Source organism: Bos indicus x Bos taurus, chromosome 5 (genome assembly GCF_003369695.1).
Source record: "Bos indicus x Bos taurus breed Angus x Brahman F1 hybrid chromosome 5, Bos_hybrid_MaternalHap_v2.0, whole genome shotgun sequence".
NCBI classification, from domain to species: domain Eukaryota; kingdom Metazoa; phylum Chordata; class Mammalia; order Artiodactyla; family Bovidae; genus Bos; species Bos indicus x Bos taurus.
Genome location: NC_040080.1, coordinates 47,056,758 through 47,076,219, shown reverse-complemented (window position 1 = coordinate 47,076,219; position 19,462 = coordinate 47,056,758). Strand labels below are relative to the sequence as shown.

Here is a 19,462-nt window from a genome sequence, read left to right as displayed (position 1 = left end):
AGAGAGATGTTGTTACTGAGAATTATTTGACTCATTCCAAGCTGTAAATTCATTTCTTTGCCCATTTTCACCGTGTGCCATAAATAACGAGAGCTGTGTAAACAAATGTCACCCGGGCACATGAACCCACTGAAATGAGACTTTAAAAAATACTAACAATCTGATAGTTACTTGATTCTTGCATAAGCCATGCACCAAAATCACCCATGATCCTCTGAAACCTACACAAATGTGTGTGTGAGTGTGTGTGCACGCACACACACACACACACACACACACTATGGTTGCCTAATGAAAAATAAATGGCCTCATAGGGTCATTTCAACCAAGTGCAAGGGAATAGAGAAAGATGTTGACAGATAAATAATTGCTAGGAAAAAAGTTAACGTTTTCACATGTGTACCTGTGGTGGATTCATTTTGATATTTGGCAAACTAATACAATTATGTAAAGTTTAAAAATGAAAAAAAAAAAAAAAAGTTAACGTTTTGTCCGTAAACAATTTTTCAGATTGAAAGGAGTATTTTTAATGGATAACCAACAAATTCAATAGCACACAGAATTCTGTTTAATGTTACATGGCAGCGTGGACGGGAGGAGAGTTTGGGGGAGAATAGATACATGCATATGTATGACTGAGTCCCTTCGCTGTTTATCTGAAACTATCACAACATTGTTTGTTCACTGGCTATACTTCAATACAAAATAAAAGGTATACAGTTGAAAAAAAATAAAGGAGTATTTTCTGGGAGGTACATGAGAAAATAAAAAGTAAAATCGCAAAAATGGGGGCTGACTGCCAGCTTTCCTATCACTGCCCTCTTCTTGGGTGAGGAAAACGTGTCAGGTTAGTCAGGTAACTAACTCTGTGGGAAGTGAAAACTAACAGACAGAATGAAAACTCAAAATAAAACCCAATCAGGGGCAGGATGTAGTGACTCAAGTTTGCAATTACAGGCTTAAAAGGCAGCCTCAGCCTCATTCAATTCTGAGTGATGCTTAAAGATTCAGGGACCTAGAAATTTCCATACAAATCATGGAACTTGCCAGATGAGCACAAGCAGCAATTTTAAAGGATGCGAATGGACCTGGAGTCCCTTACCTGTGCGGAGAAATGAGGTTTAACACTTTGAGCAACCCTGACTGAAGCCAAGAGAGGCTGCAGACTTTTACCCAAAGCCTGTGGTCTCTTCCCACCCTGGGCGATGATGCCAGGGGCACCACGTTAGTATCATGATTTGGAGAGTTCCTCCATGTGCTGTCTCATTAGACTATCACTCAGCCAACATTTTGAGGATCACTCTGGACTGAATGTGTCCCCTGCAAAGTCCATATATTGAAATTATAACCCCCCCCCACCCCGCTCATGTGATGGTAGGGTCTTTGGCAACAGATTAGGTAATAAGAGTGGAGCCCCCATAAATGAGATCAGTGACCTTATAAAAGGGACCCTACCTAAGGAGTTCCCTCCCTACTTCCGCCTGTGAGAACACAGCAAGAAGACGACCAGCTATATGAACCAGGAAGCCAGCCTCACCAGATCCCAAAACCACCAGCACCTTGATCTGGGACTTCCAGGCCCCAGAACTGTGAAAATTAAGTGTCTGGTGTTTATAAGACACCCAGTTTGTGGTATTCTGTTATAGCAACCCTAATGGATTAAGGGGCTACTCTGTGCTGGGCACTGTGCTTTGAATAACACTTAATCTTTACCGTCAGTGTGCTTCAGGTCTGGTGCAGGAGAGAGGAGAATTTTTTAAAAATTAAAATACAGGGCTTCCCTGATGGTCTAATGATTAAGAATCCATCTGTCAGTAGAGGGGACATGGGTTCAATCCTTGGTCTGGAAAGATTCCACATGCCAAGTAGTAACTAAGCCTGTGGGCCACAACTAATGAGCCCATTCTCTAGAGCCCACGAGCTGCAACTACTGAAGTCCATGCACCCTAGAGCCTACGCTCTACACAAGAGAAGCCACTTCAGTGAGAAGCCCGCGCACCACAACTAGAGAGCAGCCCCTGCTCACTGCAACTAGAGAAAGCTCGCAGCAGAGAAGACCCAGCACAGCCAAAAAGAAACAAGTGATCGTTTTCAAAAGTTAAAATATACTATGAAATGCACCATGATGGGAGTAGGCAGAGTTGCTGTGGGCAGGCTGAGTGGGGAGAACTTGACTCATCCTTGAAGGAGTTGAGGCTCAGAGAACTTTCCTGACTTGTCCAAGCTCAGACAGCTAATAAGCATCAGGACTGGCACAGCTTCTGCCAAATACCTACATCCCACCAAAGGTCAGTTTTCCCATCTGTAAAGTGGGAATAAAATAAAAGGCTTGTTGTAAGGGTCAAGTTAAGGAATGCATGTGAAAGTATTTCTTTATGAAATCTAAAGAAGTCACAAAGTGCTATATATGGTCACTGTCACAGTTATTACCAGTCTATGACGTATACCAGGGGCTTCCCTGGTGACTCAGCTGGTAAAGAATGCGGGAGACCTGGTTTTGATCCCTGGGTTGGGAAGATCCCTTGGAGAAGGGAAAGGCTATCCGCTCCAGTATTCTGGCCTGGAGAATTCCATGAACTGTATAGTCCACGGGGTCACAAAGAGTCATGAAAGGTTGTTGTTGAATTACACAAAGACGCCGGGATTCTTGGCCCTCGGAGGAGAAGAATTCAATCTGGGGCCAGAGACGAGGCTTGATCACTCAGAGCTTTTGTGTAATAAAGTTTTATTAAAGTATAAAGGAGATAGAGAAAGCTTTTGACATAGGCATCAGAAGGGGGCAGAAAGAGTACCCCCTTGCTAGTCTTCAGCTGGATGTTATACAGTCACTAGCAGTCTGTTAATGAAAGAAAGGAATGTCTTAAAACGCAGAATGGCACCAGGCCCCTCACCCATAAGATGCATTTAGGGATAATCTTGGCACCAAATGGTTCATCCTAGGCCATAAAATGATTAGCTTGAATCTTGAAGAAGGGCAGATCACCATACAAATAATTTCGTTTACATAGATTAGGGGAACAATATCTGAGTATAACATATTGGTTTGTCAAGTAGGTTCTGAGCCAAGAGGTGGAACCTACTTGAAGACAGAGTCTGGAGTAAATGCATAGTACATTAGCACAGCTTAAGACAAACATTTCCATAAGAGAAATGCATTGGTTATCTCTAGGTTTGAGACTAGTTAACTTCAGATGAAGCCAGGTGTCATTAAGGCAACACAGTATTTTAAGAGACACCTCCTTTTAAATTTGTATAGAGAAGGAAAAAATATCGCTAGTTTGTTTCCTCCTGCCGCTTAAGAGAGATAAAAATGTCTGACACTTGCAAGCTATTTCCTCTGTTTGGAGACCCCTGGCCTTCCTGCCTGTTACCCTCTCAGTCAGACATGACTGAGCGACTTTGACTTTCACAACATACCAGCCCAAGGATTTGAAAGGAGAGAGTGATAGACATCAAAAGCTGGGTGCAATATGATTCATTTATCTGATTTAACCTCTGTGTTCATTCATATAGTCAATTGAAACCATCAAAGGCCCATCCATGATACACATGGCCTTGAGATAGGCTCTGAAGATGCAACAGTGAATAAAACAGTCAAACCACCAATTACACATTTCCTTAGTCATCAAAAACTCAAACATGCTACAGTGGTGGGGCAGGTAGAAGGGAGGCTGACCTGCTTCGGAAGGGAAGGGAGGGCTTCCCTGAGGAGGTATGGTCGTGTTAAGAGCCAAAGGTTGAGTAGGTGTTCCAAGCAGAGGGAAGAGTGTGTAAGGGGCCCTGAGCCAGAAAGGAACATAGATGTAAAGGCCAAAGTAGCTGCAGTCAAGAGCAAGTTCGACAGGAAAGCTAAGACCTCTTATACACAAGTAGAGGATCCAGGCTACGAGGTGCTGGTAAAGGGCTTAATGCAAAAAACTGCCACTGAATTTACCTCTTTAAAAGCTCATTGTGCCTTATTGTGTTGGGACTGGATGGGAAAAAGGCAAGAGGGAATGTGGAGAGACAAATGAGGAGGTGAGTGCTGCAGTTCAGGAGGTGTAACCAAAAGTGGGGTCTGGATGCTCACCACTCAAAAGCCAATAATGAGGCAAAGTGGGAAAGAAAGTTTGCTTTACTTTGGATGCCGGCAATGCCTATGGGAGTCGGGGGGACAAATTCCTGTCCAAAGGCTGACTCCCCCACCTACTGACAATCAGTAGGAAAGAGATTTTATAAGGGAGAGAAGGTAGCTATGTGCAGAAACAGCATAGTCAGCTCTGACAAGTCATCTTGAAATTGGTCATCTGTGGTCTGACCAGTGTCATTTTGATAGGGTTGTTGTAAGCATAGTTCATCTTCAGTTCCAGGGCTGATTTGTTCCCATTCCTATGAGGCAGCTTATGTCATGGCTACTGTCTGGTCACCATGTAGTTAACTTCTTCCACGTGGTGGGTGTTTCAGTATCTACAAGACAATTCATAAGATATGATTCAGAATATTATCTACAGCCCTTGAGAAGGAATTAAAAGTCCTTGACTTTGTTTAATGACTACATTAGGCTCAGCGGGTGAAAAATCCACCTGCAAGGCATGAGACATAAGAAATTCGGGTTCAATAAAAAAATTTAAAAAATAATAAATAAATAAATATTTCAAACACACCAAAAAAAAAGAGAAATTCGGGTTCAATCCCTGGATCAGGAAGATCCCCTGGAGGAGAAAATGGCAACTCACTCCAGTATTCTTGCCTAAAAATTCCCATGGAGAGAGGAGCCTGGCGGGCTATAGTCTGTGGGGTCACAAAGAGTCAGACAGGAATAAGCATGCACACACACTATTATTATTTGGTCTCTTCTGACTATTTTCCTTTGTTTCTGCATTTTCTCACTCCTCTGATTAAACTTATTCTTTGGCTAAAGTTTTTCCACACATAAAAGGCAGGCTGAGGACATGGGTGGTGGGGCAATGGCCATAGAGTCTTGCTCCATTTCAGAAGGAAAGGATGGATTTTGGACTAGAGGGTTGGCCATGGATATGGCAGACCTCAAAGAATATGTGATAGAGAAATGGGATCCTCTTGATTATAAACCTCCCCATGTAAACAACATTGGAATCCACTTACTCATCTAGTTATATGTGAATATGTCTTTCCCATCAGATGGTGCATTCCCATCCCCATGCCAGGCCCTTGTACATACAATGTCCTGTCCTCAATAAATATGTTTCTTTGCACTGATCTCTAGATGGAATGTACTAGCAGGGAGCATCCCTCAGTTATCGGATGGGTGTGCGATGAGAAGCATAGGAAAGAAAAATGCTTGAATCAATTCCAGGTTGTTTTTCTTCTTCTTAAGCGTAGGCTCTTTGTGTCATCTAATTCTGAGTGATTCTCAGATGAAGGCAACCTAACCTATTATGCCATCCAAACCGTATCTGCCTGGAGGAAATTCCCCTAACACTTAGCGAAGAGAGGCAGTGTTTCATGCTTCTGTGTCAGCATCCAGTCTTTCATAACCATTTCTACCTCAGTCAAGACATCCTCGCTGCTCTCCCAAAGAAATACTTCTCCATCCCTGCCTCCCTGCCTCATCTTACCTATTTCAAGGGCAAGGTGTCCAGTGTTCTCTGCAGAGGACAAAGATGAAGGCCATGATTGCTGACTATGATTGCTGCCTACATACTAACAGCCCTGTTGTAGGCCAACTACCTCATTTAAGTGATGGAGAATGGAAGCCCATGCAGGCAGATGGGGTGGTAACATTTGTTATAGAGCACATTTCCCAGAAGTTGAGCCTTAGGTGGAGGAGAAATCTAGAGTGGCATGAGGAAGCAGGAGCAGGTAGAGAAGAAACTAGACCACAACATGGCTTCAGCAGAAGCCTAGATGCAGCCTGATTCCTCTGGGAGCCCAGGGCATAAACTGCAGCACAGAGGTTTTCTGCCCACATGCAAGAGACCTGGGGCCTCAGTGCCACACAACAGTCATTGGTCATGAGCTGCCCCCTGCCAATCTTCCAGGCATCTTTGGGTAAGTGGCAACATCAGCCAAAGGCAACTACTCAGAAAAGAATGCAGATGAGAGCTGCCAACACCTGCAGAATCTAGGGAGGGGTGAGGGGAAGAGGGTGGACCTACACGGATGCCAAAAGCATCTGCCACAGAGTCTGTGACACTTCTACTTTTTGTTTTGTTTCTTTGGCTGTGCGGCATCCAGGAGCTTAGTTCCCTGACCAGGGACTGAACCCATGTGTAGGGTCTTAACCACTGACAGCCAGCAAAGTCCCTCGAACTCTTCTTAAATGATGTATTTATGATGGAGACAGCAGTTAGGGATAATGTTCAAAGGGTGCCACTGTATGAACCAGCCCCTCTCATGCGATGTAATCTTAGATAAATGACTTTCCCTCTCTGAATTCCTGTGACCTCTTTTGCTAAATGAGGTTATGAGTCACTGTGGACTTGAAAAACCTTCCTGGTTCTGTGTTTGGAAAATTCCGGAGCAGAGTGTGGAGAGGGAAGTGGAGTGACGGTCACAGATGACAGACTGTGATGTCCTCCAGGCCAGCGACTGTTGCCCCTCACCTTTGCATCTCCAGGGCTGCCAGCAACTGGCAAAATCTGCACAAAGAAAAAGAGAGAAAGAAGGATAAAAGGAGGTTAAGAAAGGAGTGGGTAGGGCAGTTGGGCAAGTCTCTGGGAAATAGTATGGTAGTTACTCTATTTTGATTCCCAAAACTTCCCCACCTTGGGTAGCAATGTGGATGCTTCTCAACATATACAAATTTAACCTGCAAAAATGGATGGAGCAAGAAGGATTCAGAGAAGGAGGAAAATCGAAGGAGGCCAGTGTCCTAGAACTCATTCAAGGTCGAAGGGGCACAGTCAGCAGAGTCATACCCACCAAGAAGTCAAGCAGCTACTGCTGCTGCTGCTATGTCGCATCAGTCATGTCCGACTCTGTGCGACCCCAGAGACAGCAGCCCACCAGGCTCCCCCGTCCCTGGCATTCTCCAGGCAAGAACACTGGAGTGGGTTGCCATTTCCTTCTCCAATGCATCAAAGTGAAAAGTGAAAGTGAAGTCGCTCAGTCGTGTCCGACTCTTAGCGACCCCATGGACTGTAGCCTACCAGGCTCCTCCATCCATGGGATTCTCTAAGCAAGAATAATGGAGTGGGGTGCCATTGCCTTCTCCGAAGTCAAGCAGAAGAAGATGGAAAAGTCCTGTTTAGATTAGTCAACAAGGAGGTGCTGGGAACTATCTTCAGCAAGACCAGTCTTTGATTCTGTGAGTTTTTATTCATTCTTATGGCCACGATCTGCCCCAGCAGGGCTGGCAGGGGTTGCAGAGTGAAGGATGGGAATAGGAGAAAGAGACCACCCTGGAGAGAATGGACTCAGGGGTCATGGATGTAACCCCATGTGGGTAATAAAATCCTGCTTAAACTGCCCCCCTACCAGCGTGCCTCCTCCCACGTCAGGAATTGGAGCTAATGGTAAAAACATCCCATATGTTCTGATTAGTTCCAACCTCATTATCATGCTTCGGCTTGCAATGTCGCCCTTCAGTTAATGAAATCTGGTGCTGGAGCAAATGAGTCCATGTGAGCGTGGGGGCTCTGATGGTGGCAGCTAAGCCTGAGTTTTGCTACTTACTTGCGAGGCTTCCGCCCCTACCCCGCTCCCGGAAAGAGAAAGAGCTAAGAGAAAACAGGAGAAAAGAGACAGAGCTTCAAACAGCCTCCAAATCCCAACAACAAAAACAGCAATCGCAGTATGTCAAAGCCAGTGCAAATTAGACGAAACGGCCGCAGAAGCCAAATGGAAACCGTATTTCTTCCAGTCCCTTGCCGCTCCGACACGTGTAATGGGTTTGGCAGGGAATCAAGGAAAACGGGGGCCAAGCCGTGGTATGTTTCAAAGAATCTAAGGGCTGCTCACTGCGAGGATGCCAGATTTCTGCACAGCTTGGCGGAGGGATGTCAGGACCAAAAGGGACTGGACCAGTTCTCCACTAGAGGATGGTCCTGGACTTCTCAGAGGCTGGAAAGCCTACCAGAAGAGGCAGACCTTTTTAACGTGAATGAGAAGTCTTGCAGGACCAGGGCAGAGTTAGGGTGCGGAAGACTGCAGACCACCCAGGAACAGAGAGGGGAGCAGTTTCCTTCCAGGAAAGACTAAGGAAGCTGCCAGGAAATGCTCCTGGTTAGGTTTGTCAGAGGGGCCAGGTCGAGATGGAGGAGGGGACACAGGATGGGGATATCCCTCCTCTGATCAAGCACTATGCTAGGAATCAACATCTAACCCCCAGGGACAGCTTCAGCCTGAAGGGAGGAAGGTGAGGTCCAGGGGGCTTGTCCAGGCTGGGAAATGGTGAGAGTCAGGATTTGAACCCAGTTCTTCCCAAAACTTCCTTGGTGGCTCAGCGGTATAGAATCTGAGTGCTAATGCAGGAGACCCAGAGATGAGGATTCCATCCCTGGGTTGGGGAGATCCCCTGGAGGAGGAAATGGCAACCCACTCCAGTATTCTTGCCCAGAAAATCCCATGAACAGAGGAGCCTGGTGGGCTACAGTCCAGGGAGTTGCAAAAGAGTCAGACTCGACTTAGCCACTAAACAATAACAGTTTTCCAAGGCTCATGCTCTCTCCCCTATTCCAGGGGTCATCTTTATGTTTTTCTGTAAAGCAACAGAAAGAAAATATTTTCAGTTTTGCAGGGCAGATGGTCTCTGTTGCAACTCCTCAACTCAAATATTGCAGTGCAAAAACAGCCATAGAGCCCCAGAATGTATGTAAATGATTGGGTGTGGTTATGTTCCAATAATACTTTATTTACAAAAACACGTGGTGGGCCAGATAAAGCCTGTGGGACATAATTTGCCATCCCTACGGAGAAGGCAATGGCACCCCACTCCAGTACTCTTGCCTGGAAAATCACATGGACAGAGGAGCCTGGTAGGCTGCAGTCCATGAAGTTGCTAAGAGTCGGACATGACTGAGCAACTTCACTTTGACTTTTCACTTTCATGCATTAGAGAAGGAAATGGCAATCAATCTTATATTCTTGCCTGGAGAATCCCAGGGACGGGGGAGCCTGGTGGGCTGCCATCTATGGGGTAGCACAGAGTCAGACACGACTGAAGCAACTTAGCAGCAGCAGCAGCCTTCCTCTAAGGTGGCACTAGTGGTAAAGAATACCCTTGCCAATGCAGGAGACAATGGAGACTCTGGTTCTATCCCTGGGTCAGGAAGATCCCCTGGAGGAGGAAATGGCAACCCACTCCAGTATTCTTGCCCAGAAAACCCCATGGACAGAGGAGCCTGGTGGGCTATGGTCCATAGAGTTGCAAAGAGTAGGACACTACTGAATGACTTAACACACACGACCCAAGTAAATTGCACAGAGAGCTCCAGCAAAAAAAAAAAAAAAAGCTAAAGGGTCTTAATTCAGATTTGAAAAATCATAGTTTTGCTTCATTCCTGACATAAGTTTCTCTTTCTATATGTCTTTGGTTGTGTATATTAGTATCTCATGACTGCCAGAACAAGTTACCACAAACTTCAAGTCTTTAAAATAAGAAAAAAATGGGGATATAGTCTCTCATAGTTCTGGAGAAGTCTGAAATCTATGTGTCATCAGGGACATCCTTCAGCTGGGCTCTGGGGAGAATTTGTTTCTTGCCTCTTCCAGTTACGGGTGCTTCCCTGACACTCCTGGACTTGTGGCCTCATCGCTACAATCTCTGCCGCCATCTTCACTTCATCTTCTCTGCTGTGTACCTCTCTTATCAAGACACTCATCACTGGATTTGGAGCCCACCCAAGTCATTCAGGATGGTCTCATCTCAAGACCTTTGACCTAAGTACGTCTGAAAAGATTCTTTTTCCATTTAAATTCCCTACATACAAATGACTTCTATTCCAAGAGTGTGTTGGTAAGTCCAATATGTTCATAAATCCAACAAAGTTAGCCTAGATATACAGCTAACACAGTCAGCTATACATTACAGTGCTGTACTATAATAGGTTTATAATGTTGTTGTTGGTCAGTCACTCAGTCATGTCCAACTCTTTGCAACCTCATGGACTGTAGCCTGCCAGGCTTCCCTGTCCTTCACTATCTCCTAGATCTTGCTCAAACTCATGTCCATTGAGTCAATGATGCCATCCAACCATCTCATCCTCTACTGCTCCCTTATCCTTTTGCCCTTAATCTTTCAAAGCATCAGAGTCTTTTCCAATGAGTCGGCTATTTGTATCTGGCAAAGTATTGGAGCTTCAGCTTCAGCATCAGTCCTTCCAAAGAGTATTCAGGATTGATTTCCTTTAGGATTGATTGGTTTGATCTCCTTGCTGTCCAAGGGACTCTGAAGAGTCTTCTCCAGCCCCACAGTTGGAAAGCATCATTTCTTCAGCACTCAGCCTTCTTTATGGTCCAACTCTCACATCCATACATGACCACTGGAGAAACCATCGGTTTGACTATATGGACCTTTGTGGACAAAGTGATGTCTCTGGTTTTTAATATGCTGTCTAGGTTTGTCATAGCTTTTCTTCCAAGGATACTTTTCACATAAATAATACATTAAAAAAAAACATAAAAAACAAAATATTTAAAATCTTACAGTACAGTACCTTGAAAAGTACAGTAGTACAGTACAACAGCTGGCACACAGGGGCTGGCACTGAGTGAACAGGCAGGAAGAGTTATCGACTAGAGCGGGTAGAGGAGGTGGGAGACAGTAGAGCTGAAGGATCATCAGCAATAAGAGACTGAGGAGAAGCTGCAATTTCATCACACATGACGTTGATGCCACGTGCTCTGGTTCCTTACTGGATTCAATTCCATCTACCCTCTTGAAAAAATGATTCAGTGATGTCTGGGTAATAGCTCTTTTTCTCTCATTATAGATGACTTTGTAGCCCTGGATTGCATTCTAAATGGGCGCTGCAACCTTCAGGTACCATTCTGCATTCAGGTTCTATGCCTCTAAAACTTAAACAATGCCTCCTCAAGTAGAGCTAACTTAAGTGACTGGCCATGTGAACACACATTCTCATCTTTGACAGTTCGAGACTTGAAGGTTTGTATGTAGGGGACTTACTGTAAAGTCACATTCACAGATGCTGGGGTTTAGGATATGTCTCTTGGGGATGGGCACAATTCAATCCACAGTGTGGGGGAGGGGTCTCATTTTCTGATTCTGTATCAAAGCAGTGTTTCCTGATGATAGAGAATCCCTAAATGTCAGAATGTGATGAGACATTAGAAGACTTCTGATACAGCCCTCTCTGCTGTTCCCTCCTTTTTCCTACAAGAAGTTAAGTCACTCCACTCAGAGCAACAGAGCTGAGCCTAGAATCTGGCCCTACCTGTCTTGCTCTCTCCCTGTGTGTTCTTTTTATTGCCTTCCTGGAGAAATAAATTCACCTCCAATTTCCTGCCTCTCATGCTTCTGCCCAATCTGATCAGGCTAACTACAGCCAGCTCAGTGGGATTGTGCTTTTATAAAACACACCATGCTATCATGCCAGGTCAATGTCATTTTTTCCCTACCATTTGCATTGCAATGGACTTCAAGTCAGCTCTGAACACAGCCTTCAGAGCACAGAATGTTGGTTGATGACACTGACTCTTCATCCTCTGTCCTTTCTGCTCTGGTGCTGATTTATGGGCATCCAAACAGACACAGGAAAAAGTTGGCTTGCTTTTTGCCGTGGGGGCTGATGGCAAAAGAGAAAGGCCTCCCTCCCATCATTCCCCTGTGATCACATTTCACCATTAGATATAAGCAGCAGCAGAAAAATAACCACGAAAGGGTTGGGACTTGAAAGGAGCTCACTGTCAAGTCCCTGGAGTTTTACAGAAAATCAATGGTATGTGTATCATGTTACAAACACGTGAGCACATTTTTGTGGAAAAATAAATGATGGATCAATAAATATCTATTAAGCGCCTATCGTGCTTTCCAGACCATGAGTGGAGCTGAGAGTTTACAACAGTTTATTTAAGGAGAGTATATCTTTGTTTATCTACCTGGCTGTTGATGCTAATTTGGCCTGGCAGTGGCTAAGATACATTGCTGAGACAAGAAATTTCTATAAAAGATGGCTCTGTAGGCATAACTGGAATTAGTGTGCAGTAAAAAGAAAGACCTGTTCTGTATATAAATGGGACTGTGTTCCCCCAAAGTCCATTGCCAGAGGCGACCAAAAGAAGCATCCCTGTGGGGTGGCCAGCTGTAAGACTAGGAGGAGCCCTGAGGACAGACTCTGGAAATAGCTACACTCTTTCCATGTTATCGAGGTAACTGAATTTTTTGCCCACTAAAATCACCCAGAAATTCCCACTTCCTGTCTACAGCAAGATACTTAATGAAGCAACACATGTGATGGAAGATATGTGTGTGCCATGGTGTGTTGTCTTAATTAAAATTTTAATATGTTTGCAGTTAGAGGGCTTGGGGTCATTCAAAGAAAGGGAACTAAATGCATTCAAAGTGTTTAATACAATCCCAGGTATTTAATACAATCCCAGGGAAGCATCCGATAATGGCAGTCATTTTTATTAAAAGGACCATGTGGTCCCATTGTCTGAAGCTTACTTCCTGGGAGAATTCACTGTCCGTGACACAAAGAGAGGCATGCGCTGTGGGGTGTGGCTGACGCCCTCATCCATATTCATCATGGGTCTTGAGAGTAAATGCTGAATTTTCCTCCCCTCTGGGTCTGCAGCTCCTAGTTCTCTGGTAAACAGCAGGTGCAGAATAAGTGACACTCTGGGGCAGCAGAAACCACTATGGCCCCCAGCAGTGCAGGGTGAGCTCATTTGCCAGCACATCAGGACATCTGGTTCCAACTAGTTGTGTGACATTGGGAAAGACATAGCTCTTGCCTTGGGTTTAGGGTTTTCATCTGAGAAATGGAATATTTAATTACTTGACCTCTGTTATCCATTCTGACCCACATAAATGCCAATGATTCCATGATACTTTGTACAGAGGCACAAGTTTTGGTGAAATGGCTTTGGGATTGGAGCCATTATGCTAGGCTTGTTGCAGGAAGGGGGTCACCTGCCAGGACCCGAGAGTGGGCTCTTGTCGACCCTGGGAAATGAATTGTCTGCGGAGACATGCCTGCTGACAAAGCATGAGACTTTATGGGGAATGGGTGCCTGGGCGGAGAGCAGCAGGGTCAGGGAACCTAGGGGAAATGCTTTGCCACAAAGCCAGTAGTCTGGGGTTTTATGGTGTTGGGATTAGTTTCTGGCATGTTTCTGGCCAATCACTGATTCGGGATCCTTCCTTACGGCCTGTGTCCATCACTCAGCCAAGATGGATTCCGGTGAGAAGGATTCTGGGAGGTTGGTAGGACATACGGACTGGAGTCTCCTATCTCCTTTTGACCTTTCCTGAATTCTTCAGGTGGTAGCTTGTCAATTCTGAGTTCCTTATCAGGCCCTCCTGTTTAAGATAACTCATGCAGTGGTTAGCATTGGGCCTGGCCAGGGTGGAAGTTTCAGTCAGTGGTTCCCCTAACAGATTTATGAGGCTATTTAAAGATGAATATGACCTTTTACCCATAAACTGTTTTCCAATCTAATGAAAGAAACAGAGACTATGCAACATGGATAAATATTAACGAGTAAAGGGTTAAATGGTAATACATTGCTTTGTAGCTGAAAATAACTCTAAACAAGACATTATTTTTCACAAAATAAATGGTCTAAATCAGGTATAGGTGAATAACTGCCCAGGAGCACTTAATTCAGCCCCCATCTGACTTTGTAAAGATAACTTTTTTTTTTTTTGGAAAAGAGCCACCGCATTTGCTTAAGCATTATCTATGGCTACTTTCCTACACAATAGTAGAGTTGAGTAGTTGCAACAGAAACCATGTGGTTCACAAAGCCTAAAATATTTACAATCTGCTCCCTTAAAAACACAGTTTACTACCCTCTGGCTTATATGAACAAGGATATATCTCTCAAAGGGGTTTCCCAGGTGGCTCAGTGGTAAAGAATCTGCCTGCAATGCAGGAGACATGGGTTCCATCCCTGGGTCAGGAAGATTCCCTAGAGAAAGAAATGCCAACCTATTCCAGTATTCTTGTCTGGAAAACCCCTGGACAGAGGGGCCTCACGGGGTACAATCCATGAGGTCGCAAAAGAGATGGACGCAATTTAACAACTAAACTATTACCACAACCTTATCTTCCAAAAAGCCTCCATCGTGGGAGTTGTGGTGGTCTTGGAAAGCTCACAGAAGCAGAGAAAAGAATTCCATCGTCTTTGAATCTAAGAGGTACCTATGCCGCTTGTCCTCAGGATGGAATCTTCTGTGGGTCACGCCTGACAGATACCTGTTTAGACAAGCACTGCTGGAACTCAAGCAGCAAGGCAGATATGCGAAGCCGTAGGACAGCAGCAACTACAGGGCTCCACCCCAGGGTTGGCAAGCCATGATGGTTAGTGAGCACTTCCTTCAGAAACACTGAAATCTACCTCCCTGTAATTTCTGCTGGGTTGTTTTTCCATGTGTCCACCCTCGGGTATTTGGAAAGATAAATTAGCTGACCCCATAATCCTCTCTGAAACAGACTTAACTTCCCATCAACAGTTCCTGTACGTGGTTCTCAGCCTCTGGACCGTCATTCCTGGCCTCCTCTGAGCACACCCTTGTCTGTGAATACCCATTTCCAGCACAGCACCACAAACCCATCTCAATGTTCCAGTGCTATTGGGCTCTCTCGTTTCTCTCCCCCAATAACTGGCCTTAAGTGTAATGTGTTTGAAAGAGCTCTAGCTTTTCTTTTCCTTTCTATGTCTTCAATTTTTAATTGAAGTATAGTTGATTTACAATGCTGTGTGATTTTTCAGGTGTGCAGCAAAATGAGTCAGACATACATATATAATTTATGTATAAATCTATTATTTTCAGATTCTTTTCCACCGTAGGTTATTATAAGATATCAAGCACAGTTCCCTGTGCTATACAGTAGGCGCCTTCTGGTGATCTATTTTATATATAGTACTGTGAAAAGAGCTCTAGCTTTAGCATCTTACAGTGTGTGTGTGTGTTTAAGTTGCTTCAGTCATGTCCGAGTCTTCAGTCGAGTCTTTGCAACCTCATGGACTATAGCCTGCCAGGCTCCTCTGTGCATGGCATTCTCTAAGCAAGAGTGCTAGAGTGGGTAGCCTTTCCTTTTCCAGGGGATCTTCCCGACCCAGGGATTGAACTCCCGTCTCCTGCATTGCAAGCAGTTGCTTTACTATCTGAGCCACCAGGGAAGCCCTTAGCATTGTACATACTTTTATATAAATCCTGGCTCCCCTTTTTACATCTCTCTAAGCCTTAATCCCCTCGTCTTTAAAATACAGACTGCAGGATTACTATAAGGACTAGAGATGATAATTGTAAAGAGCCCAGGACATACTAAGCACTTAATAAATGATAATTATCTCTTTCTTCCTAGGTTACCACTTCTAATGCAGTCTGATGCCACAGGGCCATCAATTCTCAAGGCAAGCTTTACTGTTTGACAAAAGTCTCTGCTTCTGTTCCATAAAAAATTTACAATCTTTTTTCTTTTTCTGGAAAAATAAGGGTCCTAATTTACCCCAGTAGAGGTCTAAATCTAATTCCATGCTGCCCTCCCAGGTTGTATGGCTCGCTCTGCAATTGTATGGCTCCCTCTACAATTCCATGATCCTGGCATCTTTGCTTTGACCTTCTCCCACTTTTCTGGCTCCTTGGAGCAGCACAGCAGGCTCTGACTGGACCTTATCTTGCTCCTTCACATGGCTGGCCCATACACCTGACAGTGCTCTGTAACCAGGGCAACGAGAAGGAGTATGAGATCTGGGTACCAACCTCATCTTCACTTCCATTTTCCTTTTATCTTAGGTAGCTCCACCAAACCAACTTTTCCTTTCCTTACAAGGCTACTTTCCCAAATATGCAGCATAGAGATAAAAACAGATTCCAAACATGAGTCCAGTAGCTGGACTGAGGTAAAGAGCCAACGATGAATGACAATTTAGAGATGGACTCCAGAAATGACTATGAAACCTCAGTGTGGTTGGCACAATAACAACCCTGTAAAGATGCCCATTCCAATCCCAAAGAAAGGCAATGACAAAGAATTCTCAAACTACCACACAATTACACTCATCTCACACGCTAGTAAAGTAATGCTCAAAATTCTCCAAGCCAGGCTTCAGCAATACGTGAACCGTGAACTTCCAGATGTTCAAGATGGTTTTAGAAAAGGCAGAGGAACCAGAGATCAAATTGCCAACATCCACTGTATCATCGAAAAAGCAAGAGAGTTCCAGAAAAACATCTATTTCTGCTTTATTGACTATGCCAAAGCCTTTGACTGTGTGGATCACAATAAACTGTGGAAAATTCTTCAAGAGATGGGAATACCAGACCACCTGACCTGCCTCTTGAGAAACCTATATACAGATCAGGAAGCAACAGTTAGAACTGGACATGGAACAACAGACTGGTTCCAAATAGGAAAAGGAGTACATCAAGCCTGTATATTGTCACCCTGCTTATTTAACTTCTATGCAGAGTACATCATGAGAAACGCTGGGCTGGAAGAAGTACAAGCTGGAATCAAGATTGCTGGGAGAAATATCAATAACCTCAGATATGCAGATGATGCCACCCTTATGGCAGAAAGTGAAGAGGAACTCAAAAGCCTCAATGAAAGTGAAAGAGGAGAGTGAAAAAGTTGGCTTAAATCTCAACATTCAGAAAACAAAGATCATGGCATCCAGTCCCATCACTTCATGGGAAATAGATGGGAAAACAGTGGAAACAGTGTCAGACTTTATTTTTGGGGGCTCCAAAATCACTGCAGATGGTGACTGCAGCCATGAAATTAAAAGACGCTTACTCCTTGGAAGAAAAGTTATGACCAACCTAGATAGCATATTCAAAAGCAGAGACATTACTTTGCCAACAATGGTCCGTCTAGTCGAGGCTATGGTTTTTCCAGTGGTCATGTATGGATGTGAGAGTTGGACTGTGAAGAAAGCTGAGAGCCGAAGAATTGATGCTTTTGAACTGTGATGTTGAAGAAGATGCTTGAGAGTCCCTTGGACTGCAAGGAGATCCAACCAGTCCATTCTGAAGGAGATCAGCCCTGGGATTTCTTTGGAAAGAATGATGCTAAAGCTGAAGCTCCAGTACTTTGGCTACCTCATGCGAAGAGTTGACTCGTTGGAAAAGACTCTGATGCTGGGAGGGATTGGGGGCAGGAGGAGAAGGGGACGACAGAGGATGAGATGGCTGGATGGCATCACTGACTCGATGGACATGAGTCTGAGTGAACTCCTGGAGTTGGTGATGGACAGGAAGGCTTGGCATGCTGTGATTCAAGGGGTCACAAAGAGTCGGACATGACTGAGCGACTGAACTGAACTGAACTGAAAGATGCCCATCCCCTAATCCCTGGAGGCTGTGAATATATTACCTTATATAGGGACTTTGCAGAAGTCTCTAACTAAATTAATGACTTTGAGATGGGAGACTGGAATAATATGGGTGGGCCACTATAAACATAAGGGTCCTTAAAAGTGCAAGAGGGAGGCAGAAAAGAGGCCAGCGGGATGTGGGGAGAGAAACTGATCTATGATGGCTGGCTTTGAAGAAGGACAAATGGACCATGAGCTAAGGAATCCAGGCAGCCTCTAGAAGCTGGAAAAGGCAAGGAAATTGACCTGGCCCTACAGTCTCCAGAAGGGAACACAGACTGCTGACACCTTGACTTTACCCCAGTGAAATGTGAGTCAGATATCTAAACTACAGAATTTTGAGATGATAAACCTGCCTTGTTTTAAGCCACTAAATTTGGTGATGTGTTATAGCAGCAATAAAAAACTAACACACTCAAGAAAAACAGGAAGAGAAGAAGACCCAGGAGAGAGGATTGGTCAAGGAAATCCAGGAACATTAGCTTCAAGAAATAGAAGGTGGCTAACTATTTTAAGGGCTTCCCTGGTGAGTGAGATGGTAAAGAATCTGCCTGCCTTGCGGGAGACCTGGGTTCAATCCCTGGGTGGGTAAGATTCCCTTGGAGGAAGGAATGGCTAAGAACTATTAGAAAATTAAATGATATGAGAACTGAAAAAAAAAAATCCTCACCCTCTTCTCCCTGCATATTAACCCACCTCTTCTATTTCCAGCTTCACCAGCAACCAGCAGGGTGATATTTTTAAACTACAGATCAGATCACATCACTTCCCAATGTAAAACTCTCTCCTAACTCCCCACAATTTTTATAATCAAGTCCAAAACTGCTTGCAAGACACAGTCTACTAGCACTCAACTCTCCAAGTCTATATCCTGCTACTTCCTCCATGTTCTACTCACCATTGAAGATGCACTGACTCTCTAGGGCTCCATTTAGCAAATATGATACATCCAGTACTCAGGTTTCCCAAGTGGCGCCAGTGGTAAAAATCTGCCTGCCCATGGTGGAGATGCAAGAGACTTGAGTTTGATCCTTCGGTTGGGAAGATCCCCTGGAAAAGAAAATGGCAACCCACTCCAGTATTCTTGCCTGGAAAATCCTTTAGACAGAGAAGCCTGGTGGGCTACAGTCCACGGGGTTGCAAAGAGTCACACACGACTGAGCTGCACACACACACCAGTACTCATGCCCTCACATTTCACGTGCTGTTTCATTCTCTGGCCTGCCTTTGGTCTGCTTACCATTCCTGCAGCAATCTTCAAGACCTAGCTCAAGCATTATCTCCCTTGGCATGCCTTCTCTGATCCATCCCCAGTCTCAGTCCTGTATTTCTCTATGACAACTTGTATGTTTCTCCCTCACACAAAACTGTGCTCTTTAGGGCAAAGTACATTTGGCTCCCAGCTCTCCGCATATGACATCTAAACTCCCTTTCTTGGGTAAGTCAGGATCTTGGATCTGACCTGGGGCAAAGTTCTCCCTGAGAGCCAAGGCTAGAAAGACAGAACTGGCCTGTGGCTACCAGACACATAGCAGAAGAACGTGGAGAAAAACAGGATGTAGATTATGCAATAGAACTGTATGCAATGATGGAAGCGTGTTGTGCCTAATGCTGACCATTAGCCAAGGTGGTTATAGACCTCTTAAACAGTGGCTTGAAGTGTAACTAAGGAACCAAACATTCCATTTTACTTAATTTTAATTTACGTTTAAATAGCCACACATGATTAGTGGCTACTAGATTGAATAGCACAGCTAGCAGAAAGATAAGGTAAACAGCAGTACAAGCAAAATATCAAATTCAAAGGAATATAAAGTTAACAATTCTGAAACTACTCTACATTTTCATTGGAATTGAATCAATCAACTATTTTTACTGGAACTGAACAAACAGAAGTGGGAACCAGGTTTCTCACTGTAGGGTGGAAGGTTATAGACAAGCAACAGGAGAAGGTTGGGATGAGTCATGTGGTAATGAATCAGAATTCAACACA

At 44.4% G+C, this 19,462-nt stretch overlaps 1 long non-coding RNA gene across 1 annotated transcript; it reads right to left on the bottom strand.

The window, feature by feature from the left end:
• Nucleotides 1-4,095: 4,095 nt before the first annotated feature.
• On the bottom strand, nucleotides 4,096-18,949 carry LOC113893655. The gene is made up of 3 exons (XR_003511326.1): nucleotides 18,710-18,949; nucleotides 18,368-18,519; nucleotides 4,096-4,446 (listed from the first exon to the last, which is right to left on the bottom strand). It is a non-coding gene; the product is annotated as an uncharacterized LOC113893655 (long non-coding RNA).
• Between the last annotated feature and the right edge of the window lie 513 nt (nucleotides 18,950-19,462).